Source organism: Panthera onca, chromosome A1, assembly GCF_046562875.1.
Source record: "Panthera onca isolate mPanOnc1 chromosome A1, mPanOnc1 haplotype 2, whole genome shotgun sequence".
NCBI lineage: Eukaryota > Metazoa > Chordata > Mammalia > Carnivora > Felidae > Panthera > Panthera onca.
In genome coordinates, this window is record NC_138339.1 from 29,538,892 (window position 1) to 29,552,357 (window position 13,466).

General features: G+C 35.2%; 1 long non-coding RNA gene across 1 annotated transcript; it reads left to right on the forward strand.

The window, feature by feature from the left end:
* Positions 1–1,888: 1,888 nt before the first annotated feature.
* Positions 1,889–13,384, forward strand: LOC144615971 (uncharacterized). The gene is made up of 3 exons (XR_013554821.1): positions 1,889–2,149; positions 11,624–11,665; positions 13,294–13,384. It is a non-coding gene; the product is annotated as an uncharacterized LOC144615971 (long non-coding RNA).
* Positions 13,385–13,466: the final 82 nt, after the last annotated feature.

The window sequence follows — 13,466 nt, forward strand, 5'->3', positions numbered from 1 at the left end:
TCAGAAAAACATGCTTATATTTGTTGATATAAACAAGAGGTTAAATTAATATACGAAGTTCTTAGAAATAATTTAAAAAAAAGAAATAATTCAGATAGATGGTTGCCATAATAGAAAAATATGCAAATGACATGAAAAATGTCAGATGAAATGCAAATGAACAATAAACACAAGAAAAGATTCAGCTTAATTAATAATACAAAATACAAAAAAGCTAATAAGAAAAAAAACCTTTCCAGATTATAAAAGTTTGCAAGGGCTTATAATACTCGTTGACATGGAGAGTGTTGAGAAACGGACATTCTCTTGTACTAGATGGGATTGTAAATCTATTTCTGGAGGGCAGTTTGAAAATACACACGAAATTTTTAAAATGGATATATTTTTTTTTGCTCCAGCAATTGCACTTCTAGAAGTTTATTTTAAGGAGAAAACCCAAAAAGGACCCAAGATTATATATAAGGATATTCTCTATAATGTTATATGCTATAAAAAACTGAAAGCAATTTAATTGTCCTCCAACAGGGGTTGATTGAACAACTTACTGTTCAACCATACTATCCAGTCATAAAATGACATAAGATGTACACAACATAGTATTTCATTAGAAAGCAGTGTACAAAGCAGTATGCTTATAGGATGTCCAGTTATGTAAATTTATGGTATATGTGTGTCTGTGTCAGTGTGTATACATATAAGATGACTAGAAAATTGTTCAACAAAATTTTAGTAGTGCTTATCTCTGAATGGTGAGATTTCAGGTGATTTTACTTTCTTCTCTTGTGCCTTTGTGCATTGTTTTGCTTTTTTTTTTTTTTATTTTTTTAATGTTTCTATTTATTTTTGAGACAGAGAGAGACAGAGCATGAGCCGGGGAGGGGCAGAGAGAGAGGGAGACACAGAATCTGAAGCAGGCTCCAGGCTCTGAGCTGTCAGCACAGAGCCAGACACGGGGCTCGAACTCACAGACTGTGAGATCGTGACCCCAGCTGAAGTCGGATGCTTAACCCACTGCACCACCCAGGCGCCCCTGTTTTGCTTTTTAAAAAAATGGTCATGGGGGCACCTGGGGTTGAGTGTCTGACTTCAACTCATGTCATGATCTCCTGGAATGTGAGTTTGAGCCCCCGATGGGCTCTGTGCTGACAGCTTGGAACCTGAAGCCTGCTTCAGATTCTGTGTCTCCCTCTCTCTCTGCCCCTTCCCCTGCTCACACTCTTTCTCTCTCTCTCAAAAATAAATAAACATTAAAAAAATTGTTTTAATAAATAAAAGAATGATCATGTATTAAAATTAAAGGCAGAAAAATATAGTTATTCTCATTTGAAAAAATATACTTCACATTTTACTTTTCACAAACTTTAACTCTATTTAGAAAAGTATTCAAAGAAACCCACTTGATTCATATCATTGGCAGTTATGCAAAAATCAAATACTAAAACTGGTTCATTGTACTTTTCAGTATCATAATGTCAATGCAGTTCTTTTCAAATATCTTCCTTTTTTCATTATTTATATTTTTAAAAATCTCCATTAGAAGGAGTTAACACTTGAAACAAGAGAATTGTCTTCTCTAGGCTATAATTTACAGCCCCTTGCTCTCCTCCCCAATATACACAGCCACCCATCCAGCCAAACACAGAACCACGTCCAGCCAGCGAGGCACACGCTGGGCCACAGGCTGAGCTGAGCCCGGACCACATGGATGGCCAGTGGACACTCCCATTTTCCCAGAAAGGTGTGGGGGGGGGGGGCTGCGGGGGTGGGGTGGGATTTTCTTACAAATACAACTTATTCAGTCCCATATTGAATAGGAGAACTTCACTATCACCGGTGAAATCAATAGAATAAGTTAAAATAAACAGACTTGTGAATCTGAGGTGAGAATTTGAAATTGGTGTCCTCTTTCTTTCCCAAATGGCACCTCGCTAGGAGGAATGGTTTAATCCGAGGCTTCCCGCTCCGGTAAGTGGCGTCGCAGTTTTTCCTCCTTATTACTAATTAGATAATTCTGTGATGACGGCCAGACCGAGTTACTGCGTCTCCTTTCAGGAATACAAGCACTCACTCATCTGACACTGTTCCTGAATTGCCCAGGACTATCAACAGCTAATAAATAGAAAGGCTTGCTCTGGACCTCGTCCTTCAGGTGTGTAGATGGTCAGGGCTGGGAGGGCACGTGGGATGTGCTCAAATACTATAAATAGAATCAGCAGTTAAACTCAACACCCGAAATATTTTAGACTCCCGAGGAGCTGGAGCGTACAGTTGGAGGAAAACTGTAGGTCTTGGATTTACCAGCACAGCCCCGGTTTCGTGCCAATGTATTCTTTTCAGTGAAGGTTACTCATTAAATGTGTGATTACATTACATGCAATTTGATTTTTGTGACTTTTAATGCTTGAAACAAATAGAAAAATATCTACGTGCCCAGATTTTTGGTAACTCGCTGAATTCAGTCCAAAGGAAAAGTCCAGGTTTCTACAAGGAACAAGGGGAAATGTAGATGTGACAGAGTGATACTTTTATTCAGCACCTATCTGGGACTTTACTTTTCACTGCGGAAAAAAAGCCAATGAACTTTCGTTGTGGGAAGTAATTTTCTCAAAGATACAAACTTGGAGAGATTACTGTAGTGTCAGGAGTCCAGATCTGACAACTAAATCCATGCTTTAGCCACAGCAGCATCCTGCCTCTAAGTGAAAAGACCTCAGCAGTTACTTAGGTTATCTCCCCTGTTTTAAGTTGAAACGTTTAACCACAAAGATTCATTTAAAGTGGTCACATTACTAGTTCCTGGTAAAGCCAAAATAAAAATGTAGACATGGGATTTAGGTTGCTGTCCCACAATAGTATGTTGTGATTGTATCAGTTTTTCTTTTGCTTTTAACCAAAACAGAATTGAAGATATGTGAAGGGTTTTTTTAAATCTTTTTTTTAAACCAATTAAAGCCTTAAGAATATTAGTAACTTTTTTCCTAGAGCATATAATAAGCAATAACTAATAATGTGGTAGTACATATACAATTTCTGTGATAATTTGGGTGTAAGTAGCTGTATTATAGCCTGGGTCTTTATTTTATGTGATGATGATTTGCATATTAGGACTTACACAGCTTATTTTTGCCTTGCCATAAATTCTCCATGACTTGGGCTAATAATTTGCAAATAGTTTATATATCAGTGAAATTGATACAATCTTATAGTACCTTAGTCATAGCATATTCATTTCTTAGTAAGGCCAAGGTTGTTTCTTGGTTTATAATTGTAGTAACATGGAAAGTATCAGAAAAATCTGTGAAAAGTTAACTGGTAATCTTTATTTTTTGGTAGACGAGAGAAATTACAGAGGGGGGAAGCATTTTTAAATTCTCAAGTGGCACCCAGGGAATTTTTTAAAATATTTTTTTTTCATTGCAAAATATTTACATCAGTTCTATGAGCTAGATAGTATTTTAAAAATACAAAAACTGGGTTATTTTGGGTAATTTGCCTAATAGAAACAAAACTTGAGAGACTCCAATAATCACAAACATTTATTTAAAATTGATTATATGCCAGGCATAGTGCTAAAATTTTGCAAGTGTTATCTCCTTTAATTCTTACCCTTAGCCATATTCATTGGCCACAATTATAATGTCTTGTTTATAGATGAGGGAACAAAAGTTTAGAGAGTTAAGTGAGTTACTAGGAAATGGTAATCCCAAGTCTTATCAATTAATTACTTAAATCTAAATGTTTAAGGTGTGTGCTTGATGAAAGTCTCTATTTCACGTAGAAATGAAATTTCAAATTAACAATAAAGGTTAGATATAAAAATATAACATTTAAGGATGTAATATTTGCTTCTGTTTTATGAAAGTAGGCTAAAAATTGACCCATTCTTACAATATTGCTTTTCTTCTTTCATATACATAACTGCCACTTAAAAAATTTTTTTTAATCTTATTTTACCTGAATAAATTACTTTATGTTTGCATAAGTTACTTTTAAAAGATAAGGTTTAAGTTGTTAAAATTATTGAAAAGATAAAGCTAAATGTTAACATGTGTTGACTTATATAATAAACATTATATAACAAAAACCCATAAGCTCTAAGAATATGTGGTTAAGAGACTGGTTCTGCTTTAACCAGGTGGGCCTATTTGGTTTAGTTAGGAAACAAACTTTAAACAATGTCTATTTACTCCATTTCCAAAATGTCTGCATAATTATTTCAGTTTGGAATTAGGTAATGTGGTTTTCCACAGAAAAGTACTTTAATATTAAAGACAGTAATAGAGGTTTATGATAAAAGGGTTTCATGATTGAAAACATTGGATTTAACAAAACTTAATAGATTTCTTTATTAAGGAACTTTTCAGAACATTCAATATGTTGATATCCAGAATTTTCAAGAGGGAAATATGGCCAAAGAATTCTTTATCTCTGGATCATTTTGCAAAACTAATGTTCTGTGAAATAATTTGGGTAATAGTGGTATAGTGACTCAGTGTAATTAACTTAATATTAAAATAGATTTGGTACAGACAACTTCATATTATCAACCTGTTCACAAAAAAAGTTAGCGACTTGCCAAAATGTGTAATTTGGTAAGTCTTATCCCAATTTACAGTCCATGGGGTTTCTCCCAAGGACTGGGGACATGGGGTTTATTCCAAGCTATAGGATATTCCTTGCCCTGACAGTGTAGGAGAAGGGGGAAAAAATCCAGAAACATTTAATTTTTAATTAAAATATGATCATTTGTGGGTCATTCATTCAACAAATATTTATAGAGTGCTAGCCAAGCACTGTGTTGCTAATGCAACTATAAGAGTAGTTGGAGGAAAAGGTACATTTTTAAAAAGAGTAGAATATATTCTTAATATATTAAGAATATATTAACATATTAATATATATATGTTAAGTCCTGCACAAATTACAAAGGAACCACTGAAGGAAGTCTCTGACTTGTCACTTATTATAAAAGTCTGCTTAACTTATACCACTAGGACAAATTTTCTACTTAAAATTTAGATTATATTTGATCATTAGTCCAAGAAATGTTGGATTTGGGGCCTATAGTTGTAAATATTATAACTTAACTTTTCCATATTCTTTCTTTTAAAAAGTTTTTCTACTTTTTTAAGCTTTGAAATCCTTAATCACAAATTTGGTGTAAATCTCTCATTCTCTTCACAATTTATACTGCTTGATTTTTAATTCTACCTGTTTAAAATAGGTAGAATTATGAATGAGACACTAAATAAATTTTTGGAAATGTCCAATTTTCACAGTACTAGTTGTTGAATGATTTCCCATCCCCACTGATTTGCTTTCCAAGAGAGCTTACATGGGATGGATATTGAATACATTTTGGGCATCTATTGAGATGATCATACGTATTTTCTGATTTAACTGATTGATATGATATATTAATGTTGTATTAATAGGTTCACATCTTTGCAGTCCTGTTATGAACATAATTGTTATGATGGATTCTTCAAATTACTATTGAATTAAGATTTTTGGTTATTAATTGAAATTTTCTTCAGTTTCTGTTTTAAGAATTTTTTGGTTATATTTTAGCCTCAGAATCCTATTAGTCTAATAAAAATGAACTGGGTCATTTTCAATCACTTTTGAGTTTGAAATAAAAAATAAAGCATGGAAACTCTCCATTTCATGAAAGTTTAATAAAATGATCTGTCTGTACTCAGCAATATTTCAGTATTTTAGAGTAATTCTTTAATAACATTAAAAGTATGTATCTTTGTTTAGTTGTTCTTGGTCAGTAATGAAAAGTTTGGGTTAAAGAAAAGAAGGTATGGAAAAGAAGATCAATTACTTTTAAGGTCACCTTTCAGAGATAACTTTTTGGTATACTTCTTTCTAAGCAATTTTTAAATTATAGAATTGGAATTGTATATATATATGTGTGTGTATATATACACACTATGATTTTTACAGTCTATTATGTGCTTATTCTATAATGTTCTTTAAAGACATTTAATATATATGCTTATATATTAATTTATATATTAAAAAACTATAAATTAAAAAATATATTTTTTTAAAACAAACATTCAACGGGAAGACATTTAAATTTTTCTTTGATATTTTAAGCAGTGTTGTTTCAGTATTTGTTTAAAAAAATTTGTTCACATCCTGAGTTCTGTTAACTTAACCAAGTAATCTATAATTTTTCAAAATTAATTATTCTGTTTTAACATTTAAAATTTTTAATTTCATCTGTAATTTATTTTAGTGAATATAATATGGGAATCTAGTTTATTTTTCATTCATTTATTCAGTTATGCATTCAGTGAATATTTATCAAGCATGTATTCTGTTAGGTGCTAATAAACCAGACATGGTCCCAACTGTAGTGGAACTTACAGTTTAGATGGTAAAGACAGACATAAATCAAATAATCACCCCAAAGAATGTATAAATGCAAAGTGATGTACAAGCCCTGAAGGAAAGGAATTGTGGAGTCCTTGGTAGCAGGAAGCATAGTATTGTCCTAAGCACTGGGAAGAGAGCCAGTGTCAGGAGCATGAACTGCAAGGTAGAGATTAGTGTGAGATGAGATTAGAGAGGTGGGCAAGGACACACTATGCAGAGCCTTGCGCCATGTTAAGAATTTTTATCTTTATCTTAAGAGTAATGAGAACCATTTAAGGGTTTTAAGCAGGAGGTTTACATGATCAAATTTATGTTTTCAAAAGATCACTGTGGCTGCAGGAGAAAAAACTGGAGGGAGACTTTGTGTGTGCCAGAAGCCAGTAAGTAAGCTGTTGTAGTAATAGGTGAGAAATGATGGCAGCTAATTCTGGCTACCAGTGATAACTTACGGCTAAGTTGTCACTGGAGACAGACAAGTGGACAGATTCGATAGATAATTTGAAGACAAAATGAACAGGATTTGGTGATTGAATTAACAGGGTACTGGGGACATGAAGGAGAGAGGTGTTAAGATTTCTAGGTTTCTGGTTTGAACAAAACCGGATTTACAAGAATCCATTTGCCAGCATCATTTGTTAAATATTCTATCCCTCCCCTTTGGGTTATGACATACTGGAATTTCTTCCAAATATCTGTAAATTCTATGACAATTGTGTTGCAATTACTTTAGTTTTATAATATGTTTTAATATTTAGAGAGACAAGTTTTCTTTACAAATAACTCTTTTTTTTTTTGAAGTAAGCTCTGTGCCCAAAGTAGAGGCTTTGGGTGGGGCTCAAACTCACAACCCCAAGGTCAAGAGTCACATGCTCTACTGACTGAGCCAGCCAGATGCTCCAATAACTCTTCTTTTATAAAATGTCTTTGTTTCTGTCTATTATTCCGTATGAATTTTAGAATCATTTTTTCAAGTTCTAAAAAAAACCTATAAATTAAGGACAATTCTCTTCTTCCAAATTTTTTATAGCTCTCAGTACAAAACTTTCATACATTTTTTATATAGATGTCACATATTTCTTGTTAAGATTATTCTAAGTGTTTTGTTGTTACTGTTGTCATTGTGCTGTTCTAAATGCAATGAGTTTATTTTAATGCAGTAAAGTGGCTAGATTATAGAAACTTGAAGAGAGTTATACTGATGCTCTTTCAGATCTAAAAATTTTGATAATAAAAGGGACCCAACTTTATCTGAACCTGTCTTAGCCATCTTGGGCTGTTGTAACAAAATACCACAGACTGGGTGGGTTAAACAACAAATCTTTATTTGTCACAGTTCTGGAGGCTGGAAAGTCCAAGGCATGGTACCAGCAATTTGGTTCTTGGTAAGGGCTCTCTTCCTGCCTTGCAATGGCTGCCTTCTTGCTGTATCCTCACATGGCAGAGGAGTCTTTGGTGTCTCTTCCTCTTCTGTAAGGGGACTAATCCTATCATGTGGGCTGTACCTTCATAACTTCATCTAAACCTAATTACCTTTCAAAGGCTCTATCTCCTGACAGCATAATATTGGGAAGTAGTGCTTCAATACATGAATTTTAGGGGAGGGCATAAATGTTCAGCCAGTAACAGAGCCCAAACCTGAGCTAACATGGTTATAATTCCTGTTTGGTATCGCAAGCAAGGTACATGACTAAACTGAACTTGCGACTGCATAGAAAAAGTAAAAGAACTGATGAGTTGGTGAAGGAGCTATAATTATTAATATTCAAGTGAGAACATGGGGAGTGGGTGGTTATTACATGGAGTGTGCATTCATGTCCCATATCAGAACTGCCTTGTGCTAAATGGAATCACAGAATTTGAAGAATTGCCAAGCTATTTGGTAGAAATAAAGTCAGGATTTCTAAAGAAATTCACAAATTTTCATAAGCATGAATTATGCTTTAAGTTTTTGCAGCTGACTTTAGAATGATGTGTTTGAATGTTTTAAGCATCTGCCTTGTCAAAATGGCTCTAATTAAGAGGAACTGATTGAGCTGAAGGCAAACTATACCTACCAAGAACCTATAGTATTCCTAGGATATTGAAGATGAATCTATACATCACTCATTACTATGCCAGAATTTCTGGCTCTGTGGCCAAATTCTTGCCACATATGAGTTTTCCAACTCTGTTAATGTATGTTATATTCTCTTCCTAAAACCATGGAAATTGAATCTGAGGGCCACTTTCAGTAATGTAAACTTGGAGTGAAATATGAGATGTGCCCTGCTTACATAGAGTCCTTGTTTTGTTTTTCATTTAACAGCTTTACTGAGATAGAATTCATATACCATACAATTCACTCATTTAAAGTATACAATCAAGTGGTTTTTAGTGTATTTACAGATACACTCAAACATTACTAGAGTCGGTCTTAGAAGATTTTTCATTACCACAGAAAGAAACCCGGTACCTTTAGCTATCACCCCTCCCATGCACTCACCACCCATACTCCCAGCTTTAAACAACTGCTAATTTACTTTATATCTCTGTAGATTTCCCCATTCTGGACTTCATATGAATAGAATCATATCATATGAGGTCTTTTGTGATTGGCTTAGCATAATGATTTCAGGATCCATTCATGTTGCAGCATGTGTCGGTACTTCATTCCTTTTTATGGCCAGATAATGTACCATTGTAGGAATATACATTTTGTTTACACATTTGTCAGTTGGTGGACATTTAGGTTGTTTGCACTTTTTGGTGATTCTGAATAATGCCATTGTAACCATTTGTTTACAAATTTCCGCGTGGACATACATTTTCATTTTTCTTTTTTTTTTTTTTTTTTTTTAATTTTTTTTTTTGATGTTTATTTATTTTTGAGACAGAGAGAGACAGAGCATGAACAGGGGAGGGGCAGAGAGAGAAGGAGACACAGAATCTGAAACAGGCTCCAGGCTCTGAGCTGTCAGCACAGAGCCCGACGCGGGGCTTGAACTCACGGACCGTGAGATCATGACCTGAGCCGAAGTCGGACACCCAACCGACCAAGCCACCCAGGCGCCCCACATTTTCATTTTTCTTGGGTGTATACCTAGGAGTAGAATTGGTGGGTCATATGGTAACTAGATGATTTAATTATTTCAGGAGCTGCCAGACTGTTTCCTAAAGTGGCTATACTCTTTTATATTCCTATCAGCAGTGTATGAGCGTTCTAATATTTTTACATCTTTACCAATACTTGTTATCTGATTTTTTTGTTCTAGTCAAACTAGTGGGTATGAGTATTGTGATTTTGATTTGCATGTTTCTGGTGACTAATGATGTTGAACATCTTTATACATGCTTATATGTATGTAAATGGCCATTTGTATTTCTTCTCTGGAGAAATATGTACTTAGATCTTTTGTTCATTTTTAAATTGGGCTATTTGTTATTTTACTATTGATTTACTATTTGATTTACTAATTGATTTACTATTTGATTTCTTTATATATTCTAGATATAGATCCCTAGATAAGGATCACATATATGATTTACAAATTTTCTTCCCATTCTGTGGGGTTTTCTTCATTTTCTTTCTTGTGTCCTTTGCAGCACAAGAGTTTTTAATTTTGAAATCCAGTTTATTTCTTTTTTATTTTTGGTTGCTTGAGCTTTTGGTGTCATATCTGTGTATCGTTTCCCATGTTTTTTTCTAAGAATTTAATAGTTTTTGCTCTTATATTTAGGTTATTGATCCATTTGGAATTAATTTTTGCATATGGTATGAAGAGTTAGGGTTCAGCTTCATTCTTTTGTATGTGGCCATCCAGATGTCACAGTACCAGTACCAGATTTCACAGATCTTCATTCTTTTTTTTTTAAGTTTTATTTATTTTGAAAGGGAGAGAGAGAGAGAAAGTAAGAGAGAGAGAGAGAGCATGCTCAAGTGGGGAAGGGGCAGAGAGAGAGGGAAAGAGAAAGAATCCTAAGCAGGTTTCCCACTGTCAGCGTGGAGCCCTATGTGGGGTTTGAACTCACAAACTGTGAGATCATAACCTGAGGTGAAATCAAGAATCAGATTAACTGACTGAGCCACCCAGGTGCCCCCAACAGCCCTTCATTCTTGAGCAGAGGTTGGTCTGTTGTATAATAATATCTTCATCGATTTTTCAAAATTGATTGAAGACTAGTAATTGGCCCATAATTGTGCACCTTTTTATGAAAACTGATTAAGCTATTTGGACACTATGAAACCAAATACTTTTGAACAGTTTAATGACTAGAATTCCATTGTTGTTATGATTTAAAATGTATGTGGCCCATAGACATAGATTTCTGACAGTTATGGTTCACTATTAAAAACATGGATATCTCTGGAATATGTTATGTTTTGCATAGTTTTTGTTCCATGCTATGTTAGTTTCTGTCTTACTAGTAGGTGACAGGAATAATGAAAACTGTGATACTATCCTTGACTTAAAAAAAATTTTTTTAATGCTTATTTATTTTTGAGAGAGAGAGAGAGATAAAGAGAGAAAGAGAGCACACACACAAGTGGGGGAGGGGCAGAGAGAGAGAGGGAGACACAGAATCTGAATCAGGCTCCAGGCTCCGAGCTGTCAACAAGAGCCCAACGCGGGCCTCGAACTCACGAGCCGCTGTGAGATCATGACCTGAGCCGAAGTCTGAACCAAAGTCAGACGCTTAACTGACTGAGCCACCCAGGTGCCCCTACCCTTGACTTTTAAAGGAATCAAAATGTGGGAGGGGGGGCGCTCCTGGGTAGCTCAGTCGGTTAAGCATCCGACTTTGGCTCAGGTTATGATCTCGTAGTCACTGAGTTCAAGCCCTGCGTTGGGCTCTCTGCTGGCAGCCCAGAGCCTGGAACTTGTGCCTCAATCTCTCTCTCTCTGCCCCTTCCCTGCTCACACTCTGTCTCTCTCTGTCTCAAAAATAAATAACAATTAAAAAAAATGTGTGGGAACATTACAAACCGATGGTGACTGGATAGATATTATGAGAGGGTGAGTGGTAAGATAAATGGGGGTTAAAAAGGAATGATTTAAATGAAGCAGCAAGAACAGTCAGGTAGGAGTGTGGATTGGATTGGAGTGGCACCTTGGGACTAATATGGACAGAAACTCCTTGGAAAGTTTGAAAGCTATAACTAAACATTCTAGATCTGGGTTGTAAGTATTATGTAATGTTAAGAATTTGCTGCTTAAAAATAAAATGTCATTAACCTTTTCTATTATTCTTTTAGGAAATCCACCTGTTCTACTACTCTCCCATTTTCAAGTAAAAAGTAAGAGACAGGGGTGCCTGGGTGGCTCAGTCAGTTAAGTGTACGATTTTGGCTCAGGTCGTCATCTCACAGCCTTGAGTTCGAGCCCCGTGTCCAGCTCTATGCTGACAGCTCAGAGCTTGGAGCCTGCTTTGCATTGTGTCTCCCTCTGTCTCTCTGCGCGTCCCCTGCTCATGCTGTGTCTTTCTCTCTTTCTCAAAAATGAACACACATTAAAAAAAAAAATTTTTTTTTAAAGTAAGAGAGACAGTAATTGAATAACTTCCAGAATTAGATAAAGTAACATTTTATAGGTTATTGATTTTAGAGCCAAGCTTTTGTTATAATATTTAACTAAATGTCTTGTAAATAAAAAGGGTTCTTTTCAGATATTTTAGGGGGAAAGTACTAGATTATTAAACCATAGCAAACTTTGGTAGCTTGCTTTTTTCTTTTTTTTTTTTTTTTTTTTATTTATTTTTTTATTTTTGGGACAGAGAGAGACAGAGCATGAACGGGGGAGGGGCAGAGAGAGAGGGAGACACAGAATCGGAAACAGGCTCCAGGCTCTGAGCCATCAGCCCAGAGCCTGACGCGGGGCTCGAACTCACGGACCGCAAGATCGTGACCTGGCTGAAGTCGGACGCTTAACCGACTGCGCCACCCAGGCGCCCCTGGTAGCTTGCTTTTTTCTTAGTGCTCCTTATAATTGTTTGGCTCTTTCTCATTTTATAACTCTCCCTGGTTTCCACTCTGTGGCTTCAACTATCATCTATATGAAGATGACTCTCATATCTTTATCTCTAGCTCTGTCTCCTAAGTATTATACATGTTTTCAACTGCCTACCAGATATTTCTAACAGGGAGTCTAATAGGCAAGTCAAATTTAACTGACCCCAAACTGACTTATTTGTACTTTTCTCTGCTCTCAGCCTACACTTTCTCCTGTAGGTCTATTTCATTTAATAACACCAGAGTCCATCTAGAGAACTAAACCTGAATTATCGGTAATATTTGAGCCCTCCCCTCCCCACTTTCTCTTACCTTACATCTTCATTGATTCAACAAGTCCTAGATTCTACTTTATCTTTTAAATTTACCTCCTCCTTTCCACTTAAACAACTAACTACATTAGCTCACTTAAACAACTACATTAGCTTTCTTTTTGACTCATATTTCTCCAGCCTCATTCACATTCCAGCCTTCCTTCATTCAGTTACCTAAGCTTCTTTCTGTTTCAATTGAAATTACAAAATATAGCTATATCAAGAGTCCAGATGAGAAAGTATTGTGTCAGTGTATGAATACGCAGTATGAATAAAAATATGGATACATATTTTTAAATCGCATGAAACTTCTGGGTTCACCACACTTTCACTAAGTATTACCTTTGGGTTTTTTTCCTAATGTAGTAGGTACTTCTTTTTAATGTGAATTTGCAGAGTTATTCTAAAATGCAAATTTTATATTATCTTGGATGTAAGATTCTTTGTTTACCTGTTAAGTGTGAGGCAAAACCCAATTTATGCTAGAGTAGCAGATCCCATCCTCCTTTCAAAATCTGCATTCTAACCAAACCAATTTTCAGATTATAAAATATAAGGAACTTTCATGCATCTGTCCTTTTCTGTTTTCCTTTTTTTCTTTAGAATGGTTGATTTCCATCCTTCCTGTCTTTCCCTGCCTGGAAAGATTGTTTGTCCTTCACTAATGTTCAAAGTTCACCTATCCTGTGAAGCTTTTCTCAAGACTTCAGGTATCTTTTGTACTTTCAAAGCACTTTTTATTTATTTATTTCTTATTTTCATAGCATTTTTGATAC